This window comes from Equus quagga, chromosome 5, assembly GCF_021613505.1.
Source record: "Equus quagga isolate Etosha38 chromosome 5, UCLA_HA_Equagga_1.0, whole genome shotgun sequence".
NCBI classification, from domain to species: domain Eukaryota; kingdom Metazoa; phylum Chordata; class Mammalia; order Perissodactyla; family Equidae; genus Equus; species Equus quagga.
The window spans coordinates 32,352,952-32,369,404 of NC_060271.1; positions in this window are offsets into that span (position 1 = coordinate 32,352,952).

The following is a 16,453-nucleotide window of genomic DNA, read 5'->3' on the forward strand; positions in this document are numbered from 1 at the left end:
AAAATAGGTACCTGTGTGTGCACTCTCTTCCTTTTGGCTCAGGCTCCCCGGGGGTCCGGCATAGCCCTGGGACTCAGCCTCGTGGATGCTGATTTGAAAATCGAAACAAATGTCCTTTTGTCAACAAAGTGACAGTGATTTCAGATTCAGGCCTCCAGTTTTGTGCGCACATCACGCTGGGTCCCGGGTGGCATCCGGAGGTGAGCGTAGTCCGTCCCGCCCTGGAAGAGGCTGTGCTTTACAAGGGAGAAGGGGGAGGCTGGGAGAGTTGAGCCGGTGGCCCTGGTCCTGTCATTTGCCAGCTCTTTGACTGAACAAACCTTCAACCTTTCCAGGCTCAGGTGTCTTCCTGGAGAACGGTGATTCTGAAACCTCCCTGGCGGGGGTGTTGCAGGTGAGGTGCTCAGCACCCAGTGAGTGGTCAACAATCAGTAACAATGACCAAGACCATCAGCGTCATGTATCCTTCCAATGAATCCCAGCCATTCATTCTACAAACGATTATGGAGCAGCACCTATGTGCCAGGCACGGTGCTTGGCTCTAAGAATTGTGCCCACAAAACGTAACCCTTGCCCTCCAGGGGCTTATAATCCAGGGGACACTCAAATGGCTAAATCACAACATAATGCAATAAGTCCTGGACAGAAGGTGGGTCTTGTAGGATGAATAGGAGTTTGCTAGGTTGAGAAGAGGCAGAGGGCATTATGGCAAAGGGGACGGCAGGAGCCGAGACATGGGGGCAGGAAGAGCCTGGGAAACAGTGTGAGGTCCGTGTGTCTCCAAACGGCGGGTGGAAGGGATCCAGCAGGCCTCCTTTCACCCCTGGAAAAGATTCCTGAGTGATCCCAGCGGCCAGGGTGTGAGCTCATCGCTTCCTGTCTGCCTGTGGTCAGTGGCGCTTGAGGTGCTGAGTGGCTGAGGGAGTTGATCCAGGTCACAGAGCAAAGGCCTCTGGGACAGCGGGTTCAGCGAAGGCCAAACTTTGTACTTGTTCTTTGGGAAAGCTGAAGAAACCATGGCATTTAGACTTGTTTTCCTTTTTTAAAATCCCATCTTTTATTGATTCATCCTTCCTTCCGCCACCCTGCACGGGGGGCTGTCCCTGACATTTGGTGACAGTCAGAAATAGTTGCCTGCAAATGGCATCTAGTCCTCTTGGAACCGGCGTGAATCGGATCACTGTTAATTGTCCCGCTCCTCCCCCCCCCCCACTTCCCTACCCCATGGGCTCCCTGAGGGTCCGGGTGGTCCTGTCTGGTGGCCTCCCCAATGCTGGGGCTGTACCTGGCCTAGAGTAGGTGCTGGGCAGACATTTCTTGGGTCAACACAATCCAGATGCCTCCGATGACCTTTCAGGGATGTTTTATCCCGGGCCAGTTGGGGTGGGGCTCTCCCCTCTCTGCATCTTCCCCCTTCTCCTTGCCCTTGTGGGGCCTCCCAGCCTCTCAGTCTGGAAGTTACTGAGCTATAAACAGACACTTAAAGGAACGAGCTCAGCCTTTAAAGAATCCTTTGAAGAAAGATTGCAACGCGACTAATCATCCCCTAATTTATTGGTCTGTAAATTTGCATTTTCCTACAATGCATTTTTCTGAATGGAGGGCCCTCCCACGCCGGCGGACAAAGGCAATTTTCGCTGGAATCTAGCTTCCCATTAGAAGCTATGGAGCCTCATCTTTTCCAACATTAGAGTCATTATTGTTTTAACGTCCATAATAAGATCATAAGCAGGCAGGGGCCTGGAGAGGGTGGGGTGGGTGGGGACAGGGAGGAGGAGGGTGGGTGAGGGAGGGGGGTGGCAGGGACTGGAACCGGAGCAGGCAGCTTGGGCCCCATTTTTGCCCCACCCCCTCTCTTGGACCCCAGCAGGAGCCCCCTGTCAGCTCAGTCTCTCGGTACCTGGAACGCCCCCCTACTCCTCGCCCCTCCCCCTCTCCTCCCCTCCCCCATCCCTTGGCTAGGGGACAGGCTCAGGCAGGATTTATGAGGCTGGCCCCTGCGGAGAGGATCCGGGGATAAATCTCAGCTTATTTAGGAGCGTGATCTACATTTATTGCACTTAATGTGATCTTTAACGTGTCCAAGAGGGGCCCATAAATCGCAGCCTGGCTGGTTCTGCCGGCAGGGCCCCTGGGCCCGCCCCTCCCCTTGCTGGGCGAGCTCGTGGGAGTTCCTGGGTCTGTTGATTGCCTTTGATTGAGGCTCCCGCCCTGGCTCAGCAACCCAGCGCTGGTGCCCTCCCTGGGCTATCTGAAGCCACATGGCCAAAGCCACATGCCCACAGGCAGGTTCTACCAGTGTGCACCCTGCTCTGCTGAGGCTGGGGCCTGTCTCTGGGGCAGAAACCGTCAGGCCTCTTTGACTGGGTAACTTCCAGGATCCTTTCCCCAGCTGGGTTTGAAAAGGCTAAGCTTTTGCAATTAACACAATGCAGGCACAGAGGAGAGTTGTGGGCAGAGAGCGAGCCTGGCCTGGTAGCTTCCCAGGGCATTAGGCAGAGGTAGAGGAGAGGCAGATTCTGTGAATACTATGATTCACTATTATTTTTATAAATATGAGTACGTGTATATATAATAACAAGCCTTTCAATGTGGATAGCAATTTACAATTTACACATCACGTCCGCACCTGTCCTTCCCACTTCCCAGGAGAAGCAATGGCTCGAAGAGGCCACAACTTGCCCAGATTCACAACGTTAATGAACAGCAAAGCTGGACTTGGGAGCCAGACATCTGTCTCTTTTCACAGTACCAGTCTGCCCGCGGGTGTGGGCACATGTACCTACCCCCGAGAGCACGTGTGCACGTGGGGATTGCAGACACAGATGCTGTGTACTTGGGCCACATCTGTGGGTGAGCACCTGCTGCAGCTCTCCCAGCGGGGCTTCTGCAGACACATGAGGTCACACTAGATCTTGTAACTCTCCTGTCTCTGATTTTCTCCCAGCCAAGAGAAGCCATGGCTTGCTGTTAAGAGTGTGTATTTGCATATGTGTCTCTTGGGCGTGTGTGTGTTTGGGGCGGGATGGCGAGAAGATGGGGAAGGAGTCCAGTGAGCCCATTCTCCTGGAAATGAGGAAAGCAGCTTTAAGAACTGACTGGGACAGGCAAAGATGAGTCTCTTCTGCAGGCGGGATGACTGTCCAGCCTCCGCTATGCCATCTGCTGGCAGCATGCCCAGCCCCAAACATCTGTGTACACATTTGTCTGCACACACACGTGCGTGTGCATGTGAGACACAGGGTGTGAAGCCCAGGCCCCAGCAGGGCTGATGTGATCATCAGGACGGCCACTTGGGGCTGAGGGTTATGTGTTTTCCTTGGGCGAATTTCTAGAAATGGTGTCGCGTCGGTAATAAAGGTTTGCAGCTGAGTGTTGTATAAGAAATACCAGGGGCAGGATTAATAACGGGTGCTCCGCTGCGTTTAGCGCAAAGGTTACACTTCTGTGTATTATTTTCTAATTATAATCCTAATCCATATTCATCACAGAAAATCTAGAAAATCAGGAGAGTATAATTAAAGAAAAAAGTTTTTTAAATCATTTGTAATTCTTCTGTATGGAGATAACTAATTTTTAACTTTTCAAAAGTATTTCCTATCAGACTTTTTTCTGCGGGTGTAGATATTTCTTACGCACTACGATCCGCAATGAATCCTATTTTGGAATCTTCTTTTTTCTTGATGTTGGGAACTTTCTCGCCTGACCCTCCACGTTCTCCTCCCCATAGTGGTCACAGGACACCATGCCAGCTGGTGCCCACATGCGACGTGGTTTTCCTCCCTAAGCAGACATTCGGGTTGATTTCTGTTTTCCTCTCCTTGAGGCTGAACAGCGCATCCCATGACGGGCTCCTTAGCTTAAATCTGTGGAGTGGAATCGCTGGCTCAAAGGTTGTGCACGCTGAGAGATTTCCAGTAACTCTTGTTAAACTGCCCTCCAGAAAGCGGGGTCTGCTCCTGTTGGTCAGAGACAGGAGGGTCCACTTGGTGACGCCAGGGGCTTTGTTTATAAAGGAGCGGTGAGCCCCTTGGGAGCAGGGAGCCGGGGTCATCCCGTCCCCTCTGCTGTGGTCCAGGGTGGCAGAGGCAGGGACGGGGGGATAATGAAGAAGATACTCTATCACCCCGAGTCCTTTGCAGAGGACTGGCCCGGCCCTCGTGTCACCTGGTGTCCCGTCCCTAACACCACGTCTGTAATCCCCGCTCAGCAGTAGGCACAGGACAGGAACTGAGTCAACACGGGCGAGTGAACAAATATTTGTTGAATGGACCCATGTTTGTTGAATGTTCAAAAGTTTGCTGATGGGACAAATGTTTGTTAAGAGAATATTATTGTTCTTGGAAAAGCTCCTGCTGAGCTCCAGGCTGTTTTCCCTCCTCTGGGGTCCCTGGACTAGAGTGTACGGCCGGAGCAGCCTCAGCAGACCCCGCGGGCACTCAAGCCGTGTCCGTGCCCAGCCAGGCAGCTCCAGGAGGGCGGGCTGGGCGTTTATCATCTCTGCGGTTCCAGCGCGCAGCACTCCCGCCTCTCCCCGCTGTGTTCAAGAAATGCCTGTTGAGTGAATACATGACCTGGTTTTAGGCCCCGGCTCGACTGAACACTAACTCCCGATGTGGTGTGAAACAGTCTGCCTCCCATCTCTAGAGCTTCCACTGGCAAACGTAAAAGGAAAAGACTGTCTCTCCATGGTTGTCCACCTTTTTTCTTTAAAGTAGAATTTTTTTCTTCAGATGAATCCCACGCCACAGGGCTGCTTTCCTGCCTCAGTGGAACCCTGAGGACACACGATCTGAGAATGGCCAGCGTTATTCACGTCTGAAGTGAGCCATGACTGGGACTCAGGCTGCGCCAGGAATTTACCCCAGACACAGTCGATCTGCCCAAGAAACTGAGGAAGTGACTTTTAAACCCCAAGGAAGATTATGGACTAGAGTGAAGCATTGTATCAACGTTCAATGTCCTGGATCGTGTAACCGTGTGCTCTGTGATTATGTAAGAGACATCCTTATTCTTAGAAAATATGCACTGAAGAATGAAGGTGGAGCGCAGCATCCACAGCCTGCTTTCAAATGGTTCAGGAAAAGATATGAATATGAATATACGTGTCTGAGAGAGAATGATAGAAACGAGAAAGTGAATACAGCAAAACGTTAAAAGTGATGAATATGGAGAAAGGATTCACAGGAGCTGCTTGTACTGTTCTTGCAACTTTTCTGCCAGTTCCAGTGATCTCAAAATAAGAAATTTTTAAAAATCATCAATGTTTTTCAGACTTCTTGGCAAAAAAAAAAAAAATTAAAAATTTTAAAATCCCTCATAAAAAAAGTAGAAAAAGAGTCGGAGGGAAGGAGCGTCTGCGTATGTGCAGGCCTGATCTGATTCATCCTTCTTAAGAGGTGGGCGGCAGGGAGCACTTCGTGTTAAGTGGGCTCACTGGCCGGAATTTGGGGCGCAGCGAGGCTGGGGCTGGAACCTTCTTTCAGACCCTGATGTGGCTGAGGTTCACGATGTGGAGGCAGTTCCCACCGAGGAGTTTTGCTGATGAATGAGATTGTGGGGCGGCTCCATTCTGAGCCTCTGCAGGAGGAGGCGGCGGGCAGGTGAAGGCCCAGAGGATACTGGAAGTGGGTCCTCAGGGTGGAGGGTACAGGAAGTGGTGGAGAAGAATGGGGCTCAGGGGAGCCGGCTGACCACTTGGTGGGAATGTTGTCGAGAGGATCCAAGAGATGCCTTTGAAGCCCCTTCCGGGCCTGAGAGAGAAAGACCCACAGAGTCAGAGGGGCAAGACACACCCCTGCAAGTGCACACACACACACATGCATACACACACACATCCAGCCAGCCTGCTTCCATGAGGAGGACGGGGCTTCTGACATCCATCACGAGCGAACAAACATGTGGGTTCCTGTGTGTGAGGGTCGAGCCGCCCACCTGGCTGGGGACCTCCTGAGAGGCCTTCTGTCGCTTCCCCACAATCCTGAAACCCAAGAAGATCCAAGTCTTCATTGAATTCGTGAGTCAAGTTGGACTGTCACGAGGCTATTTATGGTCTTTCTTCTTCCCACTTATTGTGAATATTCATGCATTTCACTGCAGAAATCTGAATTGTTTGCACACAGAGTGCAGCCCAGGTCCCACGGGGGTCATATAGACTTTGCGGTGTGCGTACGGAACACCCCTCTGAACCCTGAAGCGTGCAAGTCCGAAACACGTGTGGCCCCAGGGGTTTCAGATAAGGGACCGTGGACTTGTACTGGGTTGAAGGGTAGTTTCCAGAAGACGGATGGGGGAGCAAGTTGCAATGTGCCGTGTGCGTGTGTGTGTGTGTGTGCGCGCGCAAAGGCTTGATTTAGGTGCCAGTGTCAACCACGAACAAACTTGATGTCCACAACCAGACATCAGGATGTTGGCTTTAGGTTTCCCTCCTTAAATAGCAGAAGAGGATTCATTCATTCATTCATCTTTATTTTGGAGACATCAATGTGGTTGGTTCAAAACAGCAAAGCTCCCCCTATATATATAGCAAATTACAGGGAACGCACAGAGGAGGCGGGGCAGAGGGAGGGCTGGGCTAGCCAGCCATCCCACTCACCAGGACACGGTGGGGCCGGGAGTGGAGGCTCGCTGCCCCCTGGCCAGGTCTCCTGCTTGACCCCTCCTGGATCTGGGCCTCTGGCTTACGCTTCTGCTTGGTCCTTTCCTGCAGGACTGGGCTCCACCCCACCTGGCGTCTGCCACGACCAGGAGCTGAGGGGCCGAGGGTGGACAGAGCTGATGCACCGGAGTGGACAGAGATGGTGTATCAGAATAGACAGAACTGGTGTACCAGACGTGGCAGAGCCAGTGTACCAGGGAGGACAGAGCCGGTTTGCCAGGGTGGTCAACAGAGCCAGTGTGCCATGGATGGGACAGTTTTAATCTCTCTTTCTGGGTTTGTTCACGGCTCCGTCCCTTCTGGCCTGCCCCCTGGAACACCCAGAACAGACTGGCGACAATGCAGAGACAGACTGGCAGTGCAGTGCCAAGGCGAGACCCAGGGGCTGGAGTCCTGGCTCTTTGACACCATGTGGCCTTGGGAAGTCCCTCTCCTTTCTGGGTCCCTCTCTTCAACCCCCCTTCTTGCCTCTGGGTTGTTTTCCCCTTGGGGCCGGGGTTCTGCCATGAAGGTATCGGGGAGGCAGTTGTCAGCTTATGTGCGTGGGGCGCCTTGTTGCTCGGGGTGGCCTCCGCATGGCCCAGGGGCAGGCAGAGGGCAGGAGGACTGGCAGTATCCTGCTCCCGTCCCCTTCAGCCATTCGAGGACACGCTCCAGCAGTCACCCGTTCTCTCCCCACTGCGTCGCCAGTCCCCCCCTCTGCTGGGGCGTTCCCATCAGCACAGCCACAGGCAGCAAGGTCCCTCTGCTGAAAAAAAGAAAAAAGACCCTGTCTTCCAGATGCAACATGGTTTCCTGGATTGGACCGGATCCCAGAACAGAAGAAGGACATTCGTGGAAAGCTTGGTGAATCCAAATGCAATCTGTAGTTTGGTTAGTGGTGTTGGACCTATGCCAGTGTCTGAGTTTTGACAAACGAGCTGTGGCCGTGGAAGATGCTAGCACCGGGGGAAGCTGTGTGAAGAGTATATGGCAATTCTCTGTCCTATCTTTGCAACTTTTCTATACATTTAAAGTTATTCCAAAATAAACAGTTTATTTTTCAAAGCTCTCTCTTGATGCCACATCCTGTCCCATTTTTTGCTTCCTCTTTTTGCAGAACTCCCCAAAGAACTGTCCACACTCGTTGTGTAAGTCTCTTCTCCCCTCCGTCTTCTTGAGTCCACGCTGCACCGAGGTGTTCACCCCGATGTGCTCTCGTCAAGGGCTCCTGGGGCCTCTGCCCGCGGCCGCCTGGGTCCTCACCGTGCTGGCCTCTCTCGGCAGGACAGCAGGTCAACCTGAGCCGCTTCCCTGCTTGGCTTCCAGACTCCGCTGCCCTTGTTCCTCCTCCCACCTCGCTGGTTTCTCCATCGCCGCTGCTGCGTTGCCCTCGTCTCTCAAACCTCTAAGTGTGGCCTGCGGCCCCGTTTGTGGACTGTCTTCACTCAGTCCCCAGGGAGCTCATCCAGCTCCACGACTCACGTACCACCTGCCTGCCGACAGCGCCCAAGTCCGTGTCCTCTGCTCGGGCCCCTGTCCAGCCGCCCACTCAGCTGTGCGATAGGCCCTCACGCTGCACACCTCCAAAATTCACCCCTTGGATACCTGCGCCACGCCAAACTCGCTCCTCAGCGGTCTTTGCCATCACAGCCAACGGCAACTCCATCCCGCCAGCTGCTCTGGCCCCAACTGCGATTTGTCCTTGACTTCTCTTTCTCACACGTCCAGTCTATCAGCAAATCCCGTCATCTCCCCACAATACGCCCCAAATCTGATCACTTCTCCCTGCTCCCCTGCCACCTCAGTCCAAGCCGCACCGTCTCTCACCTGGATGAATTCAGGACGCTCCTCAGGGGTCTCCCTGCTTCTGCCCTTGCCCCCCTTCAATCTACTCTCAAAACAGCAGCCAGAGGATCCTTTGAAAATACTTCAGATCAGGTCGTCCTCCGTTCCAAACCCTCTAATGACTTCAAATTTTTTGGGCATGCTCCTGCCTCAGGGCCTTTGCATGCCATTCCCTCTGCCGAGAATGCTCCATCTCCCCACCTTCTTCAACTCTGCTCAAAGGTCCCCTTCTCAGTGAGGCCTTCACTGACTGCCTTTCATAAACTAGTAAAACCCTCGTTCTTTCCCCAGCTGAGACCTCTCAGTAGCGCTCATCGTTATGTCACGCACTATATCTACTTGCTTATTGTTGATTGTCTGCCTCCCTGACCAGACGTCAAGTCCCGAAGACAGAAACGGGATTTTATTTTCTGCTAGATTCCTAGTGCCTGGGATAGGACCTGGTGGGTGAGAAATTTTTTTAAAAAAATCAACTTTCATGACAGCCAGAAAAAGAACCCCTCACTGAGCTGCACGCCACGTGGAACGTTCTCGCCGGTTCTGGAAGGCCTTTCCTGTGGCCGCCAGGGCTGAGGTAACCCGGCCCGCAGGGCTTGGAGCGCCAGCGTCTCCCTGTCCGCCCACGAGAATCCCCCTGCAGGCAGGCATGGGCACACCCTCGTGTGAGTGAGTGTGCATGTGGCCTGCGTGTGTGTATGTGCGCTGGGTGCAGGAATGTGGAGCACGCTGGTGGCTGCAAGGCCAGGTGTCCTCATGGCTGCTGGGTGCGTCACTTGTCTGCCTTAAAGGACCCCTGTGACGTCCGGCGGGGTAGGGTGGGCCTGGGATGCAGGCCCATGGATGGGGAGTCTGCAGCCTCCCCTCCTCTTCTCTCTCGCCCACCTCAGCCGCGCTCTGGCTGCAAAGTCCATCAGGTGAGGTGTGGAGGGAGGACCCTGAGTGCTGGTAGGGGCCCAGCCCGGCCAGGGGATGCGGGGCGACCCTGTCGAGGTTGGTGGGGGTGCTCTCCTGGTGTCCCCTCCAGCTGACGGTCTGGACCAGCTGCCCAGTGCTTGGCGCCCTGCCCTGGTTCCCCGCCGAGGCTCCCCTCTGGCATGTGCTCCTCTCTGTCTCTGTCCTTCCTTCATTCCTTGCCTTCTGTGCAGCTCCACGTTACTTGCTTTCATCTTTTTAACTCAACTCCTCTTCCTGCTTGTTCATTACTTTTCTTCTATTCTGTTTCTGTCTTTCTCTCTGCCTCCGTCTCTCTCTGCATCTCCTCTTCGTGAGTCTCTCTCCATGTCTGGTTTCCCAACTCCTTTCTCACACATCTTGTTGGCTGCTCCTTCTGCCTCCCTCTTTCTCTCCCTTTCTTTTCTTCTTTCAGCCTTTCTCCCTGGTCTGTCTGTCTGTCCCTCTCTGCCTGTCCCTCTGCTGTCTACCCTCGCCGCCTGCCTCTCTCCCCGCCTGCCTGTCCCCGTCGTCTCTTCCTCGCCCGGCCTCGTCTGTCTCCCCGTCACCCTGTCTGTCTCTCCCTCTGCTTTCCCGGAAGGCAGCGTGATTTATGAGCTGCGGACAGGGCCAGCTGCGGGTGCGGGAGGCCCCGATTACAGTTTCCCGGAGGAAGCTGCCTGCTCCGGGATGGCAGGGTGACAGCGTTTATACAGAGCAGCCCCGGGCTCGGAGCACGGCTGTCAGCCCCAGACGGATGGAGTGCCGGAGAAGGACCATTACTTCATTCACACCTCTTCGGGCAAACAATAAAACACTTACACACGGCCTGGACGTGGGCGGGCCTCCCCCAGAACGTTCCCAGCCTGGCCCGGGGTCTGGGCCTCTCGGATGGGAAGGAGTACAGCAGGGGGCAGGGTGGTCCCTGGGGAGGTCCCCCAGGACCAAGCCCTGGAGAAGGCCCCAGACCTGGCTCCCAGGCCCACCTCCAGCACTGCCTCAGCCAGCCACTTCTCTCTGGGCCTCAGTTTCCTCACCTGTGAAATGGATGTAATGCTCATACAGGATAAATGAGGCGAAAAGCATATATAAACTATAGAGTGCCACACAAAGTATAGTAGTCCCCTCTAAGCCACGGGGGATACATTCCAAGACACCCAGTGGATGCCTGAAAGCACAGGTAGTACCGAACGCTACAGGTACTGTTCCTCTGACACGTACATATTTGAGAAGCGACGGCAAAACCAGCGGGAGTTTTCTTCCTTCTTCACAATTTCAAGGATAGAAGATTCATCCTTACTGTAGACCTTAGAAAGCTTAGTGTACAATTTTTTTCTTTCCTTGTTAAGTTGAGAACTTTCGCCTTTTCACTGAAAGGAAGCCCTTTGGGCTTCCCCGTGCGTATCCGAACTGCCAGCATCCCGAGTCGCGCGCTTTGGGCCATGATGAAATCAAACAGGGGTGACTTGAACACAAGCACCGTGGTACCGTGCCATCTGATAACCCAGACGGCTACTAAGTCACTATGGGCGGATAGTGTAGACAGCGTGGATATTCCGGACAGAGGGATGATTCTGGAATTCTCCGCTTAATATTTTCGGACTGCCGTTGACCACGGGTAACTGAAACCAGGACCGTGAGACCACGGATAAGTGGGGCCTGCTATAGAGTGTTATGACCAACATTAATTTACACTAATATTCCTGCTCTTACCCTGGGGAGGGGGAGTACCCGGGGTTCTAAAGGTGGCCCTGGAGGAGAAGACGGCCCGGCTTGAGAGAGAGCCCGAGGCTGCCTTTCGACGGGCAGAAACTACAGGGTCGGCAGAGTCTTTCTACCTGTTTCCTTTACCCCTGCACCCAGTTCACATGGGGCGGAAGGGGCCTGACAGCTGCCTCCGTGGAGCCCCTGAGCCCTCAGTCACCCCCTGGGGCGCTGCCCTTGTCTCAGGAGCCTTCAGTTAAAGGAAAGCCGCCCCCGGGGGCCCTCAGGCCCCATCCAGGATGCGGGGAAAGGATTGAGACTGAGCTGGGATGGTTTCCCTGACTTGTAACTGACCCCGAGTTTCTAGAAAATGAAACTGGAGTGGAAATGCCAGTTATGGCACGCTCACTGCCAGCGGGCAATTGAACCACAAATGTCGCCGCCGGTTTTGGCACCCTTCCATGTGCCGGGCATGGACCACGTTCTTTCTGCTTGTTGCTTCATGAGCACCCCCAGCAACCCTGCAGGGTGGGTATTGCAGCCACCGTCTCACAGTCGGGGAAACCGAGACTCGGAGAGGTTATCCAGCTGGTCCAAGATCGCACAGCGTGCATGCAGTGGAACTGGGATTGGAATCCAGCTCAAAGCCCATGCTGGTCCCCAGCTGTGGAAGAGCAGTTGGTGGGTGGGCTCTGGGGCCCAGCTCCGGCTTCACCACTTTCCAGCTGTGTGACTTTGGGCAAGCGGGTCAGCCTCTCTCTGGCTCAGTGTCCTCCTCCATACACCGGAATGATGAACATGCCCTGGGACCGCTGTGAGGACCATACGAGATGATGCACGGAAAGTGCTGGAGCAGCGCCCGCACATACAGCACGCATCCGGTACGTGCGGGGCCGTGAAAAGGCACAACGTGTCCATCCACGAGCCCAGGCCAGCCTCTGCGTCCTGCCCCTCCCTGCTCCTTGGCCCCCATGACTGGTCTCTGGTGTCAGTTTAACACGGGTCCTTTTAGAGGCTGAGGCTGTAAGATAAGGGGTTGGCCCATAAGGAGACTTAGCTCTGGGAATAAAGTCCCTCCCCCTCCCCCCCACCCCGTGCTGCCCCCCCCCACCCCCCGCCCACCTCCCAGCAGAGGCCCGAACACGCCTGCCTGGGAACAAGGGGGCGGCAGAACCAAGGGCGCAGTGTTCGTCTGTTTCCTTCCTTATATTAAAGTGGCCGGTTCGTGTCACTAACACCTAGCCAGGCCCGTGGTCAAGCGCTGCGAGACCAGGTCTGAATCAGGCTCTACAGTTAGTGGGTGTGTAAACTGACCAATTGACCTCATGTCTTGGAGCCTTGGTTTCCCCATCTCCCCAGTGGGACAGATCATGCCGACGGTGAAGGGCGGCTGTAGAGATTGAAAGAGAAGGTGCAGCAGGTGGCCACTGATCCAGGGATACTGACTGAGCACCTACTGTGTGCCGGGCAGTGCTCTGGACAGCGGGGATCCAGTGGCGAACTGGACCAGGTGTCTGTGCTCCAGGAGCTCACGTTCTGGTGGGGGGACTTCAGAGGTGGGAATGCCCCGGAGGAGATGAAATGAAGAGGCTTGAGTGGGGGTGAGAGAGGGCTTCTGTGGCCTGGGTGGTCATGAAAGGCCTCTCTGCTTGGTCATTTCTCGTTTCCTACCTAAATTAGGAAGCCCATCCTGCAGGGGTTGTTCCTTCCGCGGTGAGCCAGCCAGGCCTGTGATGGGCACAGACCCCGCCTGGCGCTGCTCTCCAGGGCTCCTCGCTCACAGGTGCCCAGGCCTCCAGGCAAAGAGGCCACAGGAAAACACCTCCTTCAGGGTCTGCTGGAGACCAGGCCCCCTCCCTCCCCAGTGCACTTGGCCAGGCCTCAGGGGTCCCCTTACTCCTGCCCCAGCCCCACCCATCTGAGGTATCAGCTCCCAGGACCCCCAGGCCACTGTGGCCACTGAGGGGAGGCCCCGGAGAGAGCATCCCCCACTTGGACCAGGGTCACAGGGCAGAGTTCACACAGAGGGTGCAGTAGATAGAATTGCCTCGGGGCTGAGGGCAGCGGTGTCACAGTCAGGGGATGTGGTGGGGCCTCCGTGTGCACGGTGACTGGGCACGGCAGCCTGGTGTCCTGGGTGTGAGCATCGGGCACCACGGCCAGAACCAAGGACCCCCGCTGGGGGCCGGCTGACCACCAGTGCATCCTCCATCCTGAGGGGCCTTCCCGGAGCCCCTGGGGTGAATTTGCACAACATGGTCCTCATCCTCTGGGGCCCCCCCATCTAAATGGTGCCCACTGAGGCCCCGAAATGACCCTCCTACTATAGGAATTAAACCGTACGAAACGGACCTCGCTGGATCCCAGGCTGCTCTGCTCTCGCATCCTGATCTGAGGGGTTGAGGACTATGAGCCGGAGGCTGCTGGGCAGAGGTGAAAAGGGGAACTCAAATCCCTGAGGCTCAAGCAGAGGAGGCTTCCTGGAGGAGGGAGTATTTTTAAGACAATAAAAGATGGTTAGGATGAGTAACGTTTGTTGAGAGTGCCCCGTGCCGGGCGCTGTGCAGAGCCTCAGGCACAAGCATCTTGTTTATTCCACACAACAGGTTTGCAGACAAGCACTTCCAGAGTCTCCAGCTACAGGGCCGTGAAGCTCACTCACGGTAGGTGAGGGTCCGAGCTGGGGTTCAAACCCGGGCCTGTCGCTCTCAGATGCCATGCACTTCACCACCGCACCATGGGGGAGTCTCAAGTCTTAGCAGCTGCACGGGAGACAGAGGGCATGAGACTCCAAGGCCACCCCAGCTGGAAGGGACCCTCATTACCCACATCACCACTGGGGAGCAGAGGGCGTGGGGCTCCCCGCCCCCCATCCATCTTTGTCCGATGTGAGCTCTGGGGACGGGCTGGGCCCGGAGAACTCACGCAGATGGCAGGGGCAGGAGCGTGGCGGCCTGAACCAGCACCTTCCGAGCCCCAGCTGTGTTCTGAGACTCGCCGTACCTGATCTCGGGTTACCCTCACCCCTGCAGGGGCACCATCAACCCATCGACTCAACAGCAATCAGGGATCTTTACTGAGCATCTGTTATACGTCACGATTGTACTAAACTTGGGGGCCGGGGTGCAGGGAGGCAGTGAACGTAGGGAGCATAGGCAGGACCGCTGCCCTCACTATAGCCTTGGGCAGAGGCAGCCTTGCTCAGAAAGTTACACCAGAAGGTGAATTTTAAGTGTCTGTAAGTACGATCTGCAAATGCCACAGGAAGCCAGGAGGGGTTGAGGGTCCAGTGACCAGGGGTCTTGTGGAAGGGGGGTGCTCAAGAAGGACCTTATGGAAGCTTCTAGTCTCTTCCCACATGCAGACACCCGGCTGCTTCTGGATGCGTATCCTTCGTGGGGCGCTTATGCAGGCGCTCGCAGTCAGCTGGTCTGCCTGGAATGCCTTCTCCCTGGTCTACCCAGGGACGCCCACTCTCCCGCGAGGACGTCAGAGATGGGCCGCTTTCCGTGCTTCCCTGTCCTTCCTGAATCAGTGGGCTCCACCATCCTAGGTCTGATGACTACGGCTTCTAAGAATTCCTGCACCTCACTGATGAGGCAGAAACGTGAGATGCTCTCTCTCTTCGAGGACGCCATGTAGGTGAGGAGCCAAGAAATACTGGCTGTGAAGTGCTCACTTAGCGCAGGCCGGCACGCAGCAGGACAGCAATCACTCCGACCACTGTCGATGTCGTCAGTGGGCGCCCAGCACATTTCTAATTAAGTGGAATTCAGTGGACAGGTGAGAAGAGGAGGAGGCACATACCTCAGGGGTGTGGGGGGTTTGGGGGGGTGCCCAGGTGACCGGAAGCCTTCCCAGGGTCTGGCAGGAAGGAGGAGGGCATGCAGGGAGGCGGCATCTAAGGGCCCGGAGTGGCGTGAAGATCTGCGGACACGGATGCCTGACGGGGGTCCAAGGGGGAGGAGGAAGGAGGGGAGCTGTGTGACCCTTCACCCAGATGGATGGTTCCAGCAATGGCCCAGACAGGTAAACAGTGGGGCTGGGGCCAGACGGCTCCCCCCAACCCCTGCTGGCTCTGTACTGGTGACAACTCCTGTCAAGGCTTGATGAGAGGCTGCTGGCTGCTTCTGCCCCTTGGCCCTGCTAGGAGGTGGGAGTTTTTCCCAAAGTGTGGGGAACAGGGGCTATTCCAGTGACCCGGCTGCGCAAGAAAGCCCAGGGAGTGAGAGAAGAGGGGCCCTTGCTTTCTCTCCACCTCCGTGGGAATTCAGGACACCAGTCCTCTGTGTTGGTCAATGCCCCCCTCCTCCAGGAAGCCCTCTCTGACCATTTGCCTTTATCTCCCCGTTTGGTCCCCACCTCCCCCACCCCCACAGGAAATGCCCCCCAGAGTGAAGGCCCTGGCATCCATTGTCTGTCCCATTCAGCTGACACTTGCACGAGAGTTTGTACCACTGAAGCCCAATGCTACAAACTCTCATTGGCTAAGTGGCCTGGGCCACTCTGAACTTGGGTCGCTTCATCTATTTCCTGGGCATATGAGATAGACATTCTTCAAAGCAGGTTTCGCTCCTGGATCTGCTACTTTCTGGCTTTCAACCTCAGTTTCTGCATCTGGGAAGAGAGGATCCCCATAACACTCACCCCATAGTGTCTGTGTGAGGACCAAGTGTGCTCTGGGGTGGAGGGCTGTGGCCAGGGCAGAGATGGTAATTAACTCTCCATGGACAGGTGAGCAGGGGCTTCGCAGAGGCATCCCCAACGTGGCCCCTGGACAGGGCTCTGGCGGGGGTCTCGCTCCCATCCCTCTGGGTCAGGGTAAGGGATTCAGGAGGAAAGGGTGGTAGAGTCTGGCACCTTCCCCCGCAGTCTGATTGACCCGATGGCCTGCTCGCCCCCATTTCTGCTCCCCCTCAGTGGATTTTGTTTGCTCCATTTTATTCTTTGTTTACTGAAGATGATTTAGCTAATTCATCTGAAGACATTCCGCTGAGTTTGGGGGTGATTAACAAGTATCTCTTAATTAGGCAGTGTTTTGGCTAAGGATGGGTGTCCTTTTAAAATTTAGTTAAGTTACTTTGGAACTCTTCAAGGCAGTGTTTCTAGTTTTTTAAAGTTTAAGATCGAGTCATCAAAATGTAATTTTAGTTAATTAAATTTAAATTGCAGTGTTATCTGAGATAAATTTTCAGTTTTGTTTTTCGTTGCAGTACAAATGAAGAGATATGACCCCACCCCCCGTGAAGGCCGAGCACTGTAACCAGCAAGGGCTGGAGCTGTGCGGGCATCTCCAAGGACACAGGCCGACCCCGTCCCCCAGAGCTTGAGCTG